Below are 11332 nucleotides of genomic sequence, written 5' to 3'. Positions count from 1 at the left end.
AATTAAGTTGACTTAAAAGCTATTTCAATTATTGAACTGATAATTGCGTTCAAACCGACAAGTTTTTTTTTTAGAAATAAAACTTATAAGTTGTTATTGTTACTGTATTTAGTTTATGAATTACTAATGTTATAAATTTAAGAAGAAAAATTAGTTCTTATGTTATTGTTACATAAATCAGGAAAAGAAAATTAAATAAAAGCAAAATTACTAAAAAATACATTAGCTTTCAAAAATCTGTAATTAAAATTTAACCAATTGAAGTAACCAATTACATATTTTGAATTAATATTTTACCAAGTAATATTTCTTAGTTTTTAGATAATTCTATTTTCTACCAGATTCTTCGGTGAACTAAAAATACTCATAATAAGTACACAGTTCATCTAGATATAATTGTACATATTTATTTAGATATAAGTACTATACTTATTTATTTAGAAGAAATAAGTGTTACATAAACCAAGATTCAAAAGAAATCTTCAAATCAAAATTCAAAATATATTTTAAAATTCTGTATAAAATTAAAATGAATTATATGAATATAGTTATTCTTGTAAGAAATTAAATGTAAAAATGTTTAACTTTTTGTACTACATAAAATTTTAATTTTTTTAAAATAGAACTATTACAGGGTGCATAGCCAAATTATTCAGCAAAAAATAAGCACTCAAAAAATAATTTTAAGAACTTTAAAAAATATATATTAATGGCGTTTTCACACGCTAGGACAATGCACCGAAATAGATTGGGGTTGAATGAATTGTGAAAACGTTGAATAGAACAATGTGAAAAGCATGCTTTTGAATAAAACGTGACGAAAATCAACATGATAAGTGAAAAATCTCATTTTGAAAAAGGGGAAATTAAGTACTTTTTAAAGACATCTAATGAAAAAGGTATCTTTAAGGGCTTTTAAAAAGAAATCGAAAATAAGCACCTTTATGCACTTTTTGAAAACGCTACTCACCCTGTATTAATATATTACCTATCGTCAAACAATTGTATTAATCAATTTTACTTTCTTCCAATTTAGACCAGTTTTTTCCTGTTTTTTCCACTTTCTTTCAGTTTCCTGCAAGATATGGGTTTCTTATAGACGAAATGCCAACCCTGGTTCATACTTTCTAGTATATTTTAAATAACTAGGATATGTCAGTCAAATATTCCGTTTCTTGTATTATAAACTTGTATTTTAACGTGCTGTTAGATAATTTCTTTTATCGGTATTTAGAGTTCCAAAGTGTTGTTTCAAAGAATAAAACTTCATGCTAATTGATGCCTGTTTCATTGATGTAATTTATCGTCTTCATGTTATTTGATACTAGCTGAGCACCCGTTCTTCGTCAAGGTAAAAAAAAAATGAAGAAGAAAAAAACATCAACAATTGTACTGAAGAACGCTAAGATATCATGCACAAAACTGAAGGATATATACCAACACAATTAATTAAACTAAAATAATTTCAATATTTTTTGTCGTTGCCGGTGGCTTTACTTTATTAGATTAAGAAAAATAACTCTTCACTATATTCAGTATCTTTTGAAATGATGGTACTGATGAAGGCCAACTCATGATGGTCCAAATTCATCAAACTTAGGTGATTTTCCCTTTCTGACTGATGACATCCCTTTCGAAGGCTATAAAACACCTCTTTCCACATTATCTGCAATAAAATGCACAGCATTAATACAGTTTTAATAGGTACAAAATACGTTAGTTTTACTTACATTAGCAGACTTTGTATTATTTATAATTGCACCAATTACCATAATATAAAAAACGCCTATTACCAAAATAAATTAAGCTTTATTAGCGTTAATAATAGCATGACGGTGTTTTATATTTCTTCTAACGAAGTAGTACATTTACTCAATTAATTTTGCTTTTCAGCACTTAACTAATTATCTATTTCAATTAGTACCAATTGCCACAATTAATTCAACATCATTGGTGTCAAACACTGTATGGCAAAGTTTTGCCTTTCTACTAAACGAATTCTCGTCATTGCTCCATTAGATATGCGTTTTAGTTGGTTTAATTTTATATTCGGGGGAACGGGAGTTCGAATACCGCCGGCCGAAGATTTCTCGTGTAACTGGTGTACGATAAATCTGTCGAGTCACGAAGTCCTCCATGTTCCAATAACAGATTATACCTCTGGGGGTGCTGAATTGGAGATTGATCGTTCTCTGGTTCAGGTCAAAATTACTATCTGTAGCTACGATCTGAAAAATTAAAGGATATATGAATAGGTCCGCCCTATAAATAAGTGTGGCAGAAGTCGAATTCTTCGCCATAGATGGCGCCACTGGAAAACACGAATAATCGCACTCCTTGCTTTAATGGCCTATGATAGCAACAACAACAGTTTGTTCCCATAACCAAAATTAATTAAGCATCATGGGCATCGATATTAGTACGGCAATTTACGTCTTTTAAATGGGTTTATATAGAAGCAAACGGGTTACTATACTAGAAAATAGAAAACAATGAAGTAATAAATGGGCCAAGTTTGAAAATTATAAGTAACTATAAAAGAAAAAATGTAAGCCTTTATGTAGATGCAGAAGAAACATATTCAAAAAAGAAAAAAAATGTTTTTTAATAGAATAGAATAATTCTACAATTAAAAAAAGATTGGTAATATCAAGAAAGAACGATAACTTAAAATATTTTATTAAAATTACCATATTGTTAAAAAAGGGTTTTAATAAAAAAAAAGATAATAATACTGTGATAAAAAGAAAAATGAATTAGCTTTTTATGATACAATTCACATATGATACAATTTGGTCCTCTTGTGTCCTAACTAATTCTTCTGTAAATTTGTGGCGTGGCTTCATGTTTAGGTATATTGTAATAAAAAATAGTGTTAAGATTTAAAATTATAGGTTAATATAAAGAGAAAATAGTGTCACGTATATGCAGAATACATTTTTAAAAAAATTACATTTAAATCAGATTCCTTTCAGCCTAAACTAGTTTGTCTATAATTTTGTGTCTAGGTTTCGGATTAAGATGTATTCTAATGATAAATACGTAGGGAACCGATTATCCGGAACGATCGGGACCATCGATATTCCGGATAACTGATTTTTCCGGTTTTCTGAATCGCTACAAAATGCCGTTTTTTTATAGTTAAATCCAACTAAAAAGAAAAATTGCAAATAATCTTAAAAAGAAGAAAAAACGATGAAGTAATACACTAATGATTATTTCCAAAATGATGGAAAGGTAAACATCTTTCAAAAAAGAACGAAAAATCCTAAAATCTAATGAGGAAAAAAAATAATTTTTTTAAAAAATGGCGGGAAAACTAATCGAATTTCGTTCCGGTTTTTTGGTCTTCCGGTTTTCAGATTTCCGGATAACGGGTTCTGTACTGTAGTTTCGAAAATATAGATTATAGGGAAAATACAGGCCTCTATGTATTTGTAGAAAACATACGCACCCAAAAATAAAAGCTTTTTAAAAAATGGAGTAATTCTGCTATAAAAAAAAGATTAATAATACAATCAAACCCCGCTGTAACGAACATGGTTTATAGTGAACTTCCGGATATAGTGAACGAAATGTTCTCTCCCGTGCCTTACTATACTCATATAATATTATTTTTTGTGGATATAGTGGAACCAAAAGAAGAGAGGAAATTGGATATTATGAACTTTTTTCTCTCTTCGGCTGATTTTTTTTCTTCATTTTTTGGTTATTTTGAAATTTCTGCGTTTAAAACATATACCGATTTTTAAAACGATCTATTGAGCGGAATGTTTTCTTGTTTGCTTCTTCTATCTCAGTTTCCCATCCCTAAATAAAGGCCATCCCTAAATTTTTTCGTACGCAGGTCGAAAAGTAATAAAAATAAAAGTTAACACATTTTTTGTTACTACATATTGATTTTTAATCATTTTTGTATTTCTTTTTATGGGTCATTGGTTTAAATAATGTGTCATAAAAAAAGAGCAGTTTGGAAAAATTAGTTAAAATTGTTTTACAGTACGGATATAGTGAAATCCCGGTTATAACGAACCGAAATTTCGGTCCCTTGAAGGTTCACTATAGCGGGGTTTGACTGTATGAGAAACGTAAAATAATTTGAAATATTTTATTAAAATTTCCACACTGGAAAAAAATAAAAAGAATAGTTCTGAAACAAACAAAAAAAAGAAATACAAGAACAAGGGGAAAGAAACACAAAATAAATTATTAAAACTATAATACCGAAAAAAAAGGTTTTTTATGGAAATAAATATTTTGGTAATAAAAGGAAAAAATAATTGACCAAAAATGAATCTTATTATTCACGCATGCTACAACAGTACCATCACGGGATTCGAACCCGCACCATTAAGATTACCAGTTTGGCACATCATACTGTACCACGGGATCGCGGTGAGCTGGCTGGTTGTTTGGATATAAGTGTCATTTCCGTTGATTAGCTTAGGGTGCACAATGTTATCCAATTATCTATCTATAATTTTATGGCTCTTTGTTGTAATGTACAATATTATAACAGTATATCTGACCAAATTTCAAATTTATAAGTATATATTAAGAGAAGATTTACGTTATCGTGTATCTTTAGAACATCTATGTATATATTTCTCTTACACGGCGACAAAAAAAAGCCTCATTACAACTCCCCGAATGGCAACGCTAGGAAATCGATCAATGATTGCCGCTAAAAATGTCACATGCCAAATCTAGCTGAGGTGGCTCAACATATAGTGCTTTTAAAAACGGAAACTGAAATAACCAGAGAGAGTATTCTCACCAATTATCAGCTATCAGCTGCTGCTATCTCATACTATTAAGCTAGGCAGAAGTGCGTAGTCTTTGTCGATAAATCTCTATTCTAGTATTTTGTCGAAAGCTGTTTTTTTTTACGAATTTATTTGACGATTAATTATAGCCAAAATTTTTTCCTTTTTAAAGAGATATCAGTTTTAGAAATTTTATCTTAAGATTTTATTAACTCATGTTTGTGAAAATTGCAACACCATGAAGGACTTACGCGAGTGAGCTGAAATTTTCAGGAAATGTAAAGTAGAGCATAATATGCGAATGATTAGAATTTCAGACCCGTAGTGCATGCGTATGCTGAGCAGCGCCCTCTAAACGGCGGATGGATCCAAATAAATAGACGGCTGTAGCGAGGCGTGTATGGTTATCGGTGGTTATTTGCTAGTGGTAAACGTTAGCTCAGACGTTACTTATGCCTCTTCGACTAAAAAGAGAGCGAGATTTCGACAACTTACGGAGTTTGAAAGGGGGAGAATCATCGACCTTCGTGAAGCTGGATTGTCTTATCATGCAGTAGCCGCTCGTGTGCAGCGTAACAGCAGCACAGTGATGCGTGTTCGGAAGCAGTGGACGGACGAGTGTTAGACAACTCGGAAATCCGGGAGTGGAACCCGAAATTTCACGTCAGCTCGCAATGATAGACGCCTGGTCCGCATGGCACTGACAGACCGTACCGCTCCCTCTAGACAACTGGCAGCACTGTGGTCAATAGCTACAGGTGTTTCATCGTGTGCTTCATCAATTCGTAGACGTCAACTGCAGCGTGAACTGTGAGCAAGGACTCCTTTATAAAGGATCACCATCACGCTAAACCGTAGCCGCCTGCGTCTACAATGGGCCAATTAGCATAGGGACTGGCATGCTGATTGGTAGCGCTTCGTGTTTTCTGACGAATCCCGCTTTAATTTGTGGTACCATGATGGCCGCATTCGTGTCAGACGCTATGCCGGTGAACGCCACCTTCCGGAGTGCATTATCGAACGCCACGGTGGACGAACACCCGGAATTATGGTCTGGGGTGCCATAGCATATCATGGACGATCTCAATTGCTACGAATTGTGGGTAATCTGAACAACAACCGGTACATCAGTGAAGTTTTACTGCCCCAAGCTGTTTCTCTTCCTTCAAGCCTTGCCAGGTGCTGTATTTCAACAAGACAATGCCCGCCCTCATATTGCTAGGACTGTTCAATGCTTCCTTGCATTGCGGCAGGTACAGCTTCTTCCTTGGCCTGCGTATTCCCCAGATATGTCACCGATTGAATATGTGTGTCATTTCGTTGGTCGGTGCCTCGCTCGCGATACTCGTCCTGTTGCTTCTACAGACGAACTTTGGGTACGCATGCAAACTATATGGAATGCTCTTCCTCAGACAGACGTTTAAAATTTGCTTGACTCCATGCCACGTCGTGTAGCAGCGTTTATTGCGGTGCGTGGTGGCTACACAAAATACTGATTTCGATCTCTTGTTATTGTTTGTTTGCTTTGAAAGTTTAATCATTTATTTGTACCACTACCACTCAACTGTGTAGTAAATTTCATTCAATTATGACGATTCCTTCATGGTGTTGAAATTTTCACAAACATGAGTTTACTATAGCACATTTTTAATAGGTTTCACGAATTACATGTCTTTTATTTGAATTCAAATTTATTTTAATGACTTATTACTTACTAAAAAGATGTAATTTTTTTTTTTAAAAAAAAGTTGTTACATGGATTTGAATGATTGTTTTGAATTCTTAGAATTTTGTGCATTTGCAATGCACCTAGGTTAGTAGCGAGCGGAGCGAGCTTGGTTTGCGAAGCAAACCATATAAGGAACCATATAAGGAAGCAAACCATTTTCGGGTGTTGGCGACCGTTAGCGAACAGGGGCGCAGCCCACTAGTGAGTTATATTGACCTTAGAATTAGACCAACTTGAACCTCCAACTAATTCGTCTATAAATTTGTGACTTGGTTTCTTGTTTTAGTATATTGTAATAATAAATGGGGCCAATTTTGAAAATTATAGGTTAATATATGGGGAAAATCTAAGCCTTCGTGTATATTTAGAGAACACACAAAAAAAAAAAAAGAATAAGGAAGTTTTTTTTCTCTTTTTTTTAAATAGATAATAATAACAAAATAGAATGATTCTGCAATAAAAAAGAAAGAGCTCTAATGAGAAGGAAGAAGACAAAATAAATTATTTTATCATAACTACAATACTATAAAAGAAATATTTCGGTGAGAAAAAAAATATTAGTTAATAGTGAAACTTATTATTCACATTCGCTACGACATCCCGGGTTTCGAATGCGTGTCTTTGGGATAACTAGTTTGGGGCATCATACTGTACCACGGAACCATGGTTGTTTTAAAACTTTTTTGAAAAGCGGTATTCATATGAAATTGGTTTCATACTCAAAAGTGAGTATAAATTTAATCAAAAACCATATATTTATGGGCAACGATATATTTATAGATAATTTTAAAAAAAGGAAGGAAAAAAAGAGCTTGTTCATCTCAGAACACGCCAATTTCAGAGTATGTATGGCACTAACATAAGGGTGGACACCTTGAGAATTTTTTATAGTTTTTTGCAACGTGAAATTAAATTGAAACTGGTTTCATACGTGAAAATGAGGATCAGTTTATCAGAAAATTTACATATATGCCAAGAAATATTTAGAGATATTTTTTTAAAAAAAGTTTGTTTAGTTAATTTTGGCGAAGTTTATAATAGATCTATAGTTAACATTGGGGAGGATATTTTGAGAATTTTTTATAATCTTTATAATACAATTTAGTTTCATATTAAAAACAAGACACATATGAGCGAGCCATTAAATATTTTATATATTATTAAAAAAAAGGGAAGAACTTGTTGATCATGGTAAGTTCAGATTATAGTGCCGGGTTAGCCTGGTTGGTAGGGCGCTGGACCCATGTAAAAGAGTTCGTGGGTTCGATCTCCGCCGGCCGAAGATGGTAGTAAATGGTGACAGATGCACATTAAATCTGTCGAGTCGCAAAGTCCTCCATGTTCCCATAGCAAATCAATACCTCTGGGAGTACTGATCCAGGAGTTTCCTTGTCTTCTGGATTGGTTCAAAATTACAAGGCTACGGAGTTGAACATTAGTAGTCGTAAATCCAAACTTGTGTCGACTGTGCAACGACGGATACAAATAAAAAAAATAAAAAAAGTTCAGATTATGTATATTACTAATATAGGGGTTAACAGTTTGAGATTTTTTTAAAATTATTTTTGGCAACACGGATTTGATTCGAAACTATAATTATATTCAAAAGTGAATGTTAATTTAAATGATAACATCAATATATGTTACGAAATATTTTTTTTGAGTCCGAAAAAAAGAATTTTTTTGAGTCCGAAACACGCAAAATTCAGAGTAAGTATTAGGAGGGAAGACACCATACATGTCAAGAAATATTTATAGATAACTAAAAAAAATAATATTGTCGAACAAAAAAATTAATTTACGGAATTAATTTTAAACTGGTTTCAGAATTAAAAATGAGTGCCAATTTAGCTGAAAACTCCATATATGTCAAAAAGTATTTTCAGATAATTAAAAAAAAAAACCCTGCTTAGTCCAAAATCGGCAAGTCGAATTTATATCGCTAGCATCGGACAACAAATTTTTTTAATTATCTTTTGCTAAACGAAGATCCTATGAAATTGGTGCCATATTAAAAACTCAGCGTCATTTCGTCAGAAAAAAATTTCCATTTCAAATGTAAAGCATATATCTGTGAAAAAGCTTTGTACTTATAATGCTTTTGCAATACAAGCCACCGTTTTTCAACTGGCTTCGGATTGAAACAAATTAATCCATTCTTCTTTTTCTGCTTGCAAATTAAGTATATTTGTATTTAGTATTGTCGACGAACAAAAACGAACTAAAAAAAACTTTACGAACTTTAAACGAACTAAAAAAACTTTACGAACTTAAAACGAACTAAAAAAACTTTGCGAACTTAAAACGAACTAAAAAAAACTTTACGAACTTAAAACGAACTAAAAAAAACTTTACGAACTTAAAGCGAACTAAAAAAAAAAAAAAATAGCTGTATTCATCAAACTAAACAGACAAGTAATGCTCGAATAAATTATAACGAGGCCTAATTATGATGTTCCGTAGAACTTATTGACAAAGCTTACTGAATTCAATTAGGTGTTATATGGAATCTCAGGACACTGCGAATAAATGATATACAAAAGGTAGGCGTATATTTGCCTGTAATTAATTCTAGATTGCATTGATATTTACTCTATCTTATGAACTCACAGCGCACTATTGGGTAGAACAGGAAGGTTTCAAAGACTAATGATTAATTTGAAAGCTATGTCAGTCCTTTTAATCTATTCTGTCGGGTAAAGCTTGGTCTGTAAATTTCGACTGCATTGAATATGCGCTATGTAATCCACGCATAATGGTCGAACATTTATGTTTCGCATTTAATTTCAATAATTATTCAGTTGTTTTCAGTTATGTATTTCCTGAATTTATATAACTCTAATTATAAGGTATAAAATAATTAGAGCTGGCTTCAGGGTGAGGCAAGCGGGGTAATTTCCTGGGGCCCCATTTTCCAAAGACTTAAAGGGCCCCCATGCTGGTTGCGTTCGATTCTTTTTAAATTATAAAACTTGCCTTTGTTAAAATATATCATTATTATTTAAAATTCGAAAAACTTGTTTTTATTTTTATTTTATTTAATTTCTACTATTAGTTCACGCTCTTCTCCCTATATATATTTATAAATCTAGTTCAAATTTTCTACTGTTGATAAAATACTTTTTATTTATCCACTCAAATTTAAATACAATTTTTTAAACTTTTAGTAGATGACATTTGATGTTACCACAGTTTTTTTCAAACATTAATTAATTCATTAAATTTAATGAATTAATTTTAGTTTTATGTGGGAGAAATTTTTTTAACTATTTAAGAAAAAGTAGCTAAAATAAAATACTTCTTAGTTGACCTAAGTGGGAGTTGACTTTTATTTTTTTAAATTTCTTATATTACTTGTTTATTTTGACATAAAGATGAAATAGGGAAGGAGATAAGCGTCTCAACATTTTACTTTATCTTTAAACATTTCCCATAGTCTCTACAAATTTTACTTCTGCAATACGAAAATTAAATAAGCGCTTACATAATTGTGTACGCACATCTATGTTAGGTATTGAATATCGATAATGATTTGTTATATTTAGTCTTATAATTCCGATCATAAGACATAAAATTATCAAAGTAGTCTTAAGGATGGGGCAAGTGGGGTACTTACCCTGATCCCTATTTTCTGAGGACTCTAGAGTAGTGGTTACCAACTGGCGGCCCACGATGCCTTTTTTGGTAGCCCGCGAGCTAAAATATATTAGTTATAATTTTTTTGAGGACGATTTTCGTAAAAAAAAATCTATAAGGGTTTAAAGTACTTTTCGCGTTAAAAAAAAAAAAAAAAAAAAAAAAAAAAAAAAAAAAAAAAAAAAAAAACTAATTTTTTCGTTTCTGTGAAATTTAACATTCCAACGGTGCAAAAAAATTTATTTCTCAGGTTTTCCATCCAAGAAAATATTTATTCAAATACAAAAAATAATCGTGTATGTTGCTCGTTTTCATTTTTTTTTTTTTTTTTTTTTGTGAATATAATTTAGCGTGTGAGTATCAGAAATTTTCTCGAAGAAATTCTCCCATTTAACTTTTTGAAACCACTCATTTTGGACGAAATTATTTACATTTGAAAATTTTAAAACGCAAAAAAGATGGAATGAATGTCATGTTTTATCTAAATTCCTTGAACTGAATATCGCATGAAAGGAAAAGAAAACAAAAATCAATTTCAGATGCTCGAGAATTTTTTGGTCATTGCTATGATTCCTAATAAGTCGAAAAAAATGTTAATTTATCACAGAATTAAATTTAGAAGAAAAAAAAATCTTGTCGCTAAGTTTTTGATTACGCCGACCTGGTGGTTAGCGTGCCTGACTGCGGAGCTGCTGGTCGCGGGTTCGAATCCTGCTCAGGGCATGGATGCTTCTTTCTCTCTGTGTTCTATGTCCTTTCTCCTTTGTGTTTGAGTGTGACCCGCCCTATAAACGGGTTTGTGGTTGTGTGGCGTGGCGACGCTGCTCCACCGCCGTGACTTCGCCACAGGTGCCCACTGGGTAACGAGAAGAGAGTAGCAGTTCTGGCACTTTCTGTGGCCAATGAGACAACCCCCAAGTGCCCGCCATTAAAAAAAAAAGTTTCTGATTAAGAGAAGATTCAAAATGATACGTAGCAAGTATTATTTGTAATGCTTGCTATTTTGCTTTTTAATGATAAAAAAAACTTTGATAAAAATCTGGCAGAAATATTTAATGTTCCTTCAAACATAAAAAGAGTCCTATATAAAATTTTGATAAAGTTGCGGCCCGCCATTTGACTGGTGTTTTTAATTGCGGCACCCGGCCTCATGTAAGTTGGAAACCCTTGCTCTAGAGCAGTGTTTCCCAACCTTTTTTGT

This window comes from Parasteatoda tepidariorum, chromosome 1 (genome assembly GCF_982258835.1).
Source record: "Parasteatoda tepidariorum strain Cologne lab strain chromosome 1, Ptep-v5.0, whole genome shotgun sequence".
Classification (NCBI taxonomy): Eukaryota; Metazoa; Arthropoda; class Arachnida; order Araneae; family Theridiidae; genus Parasteatoda; species Parasteatoda tepidariorum.
The sequence above is the reverse complement of the archived record's forward strand: the minus strand, read 5'-3'. Positions refer to the sequence as shown.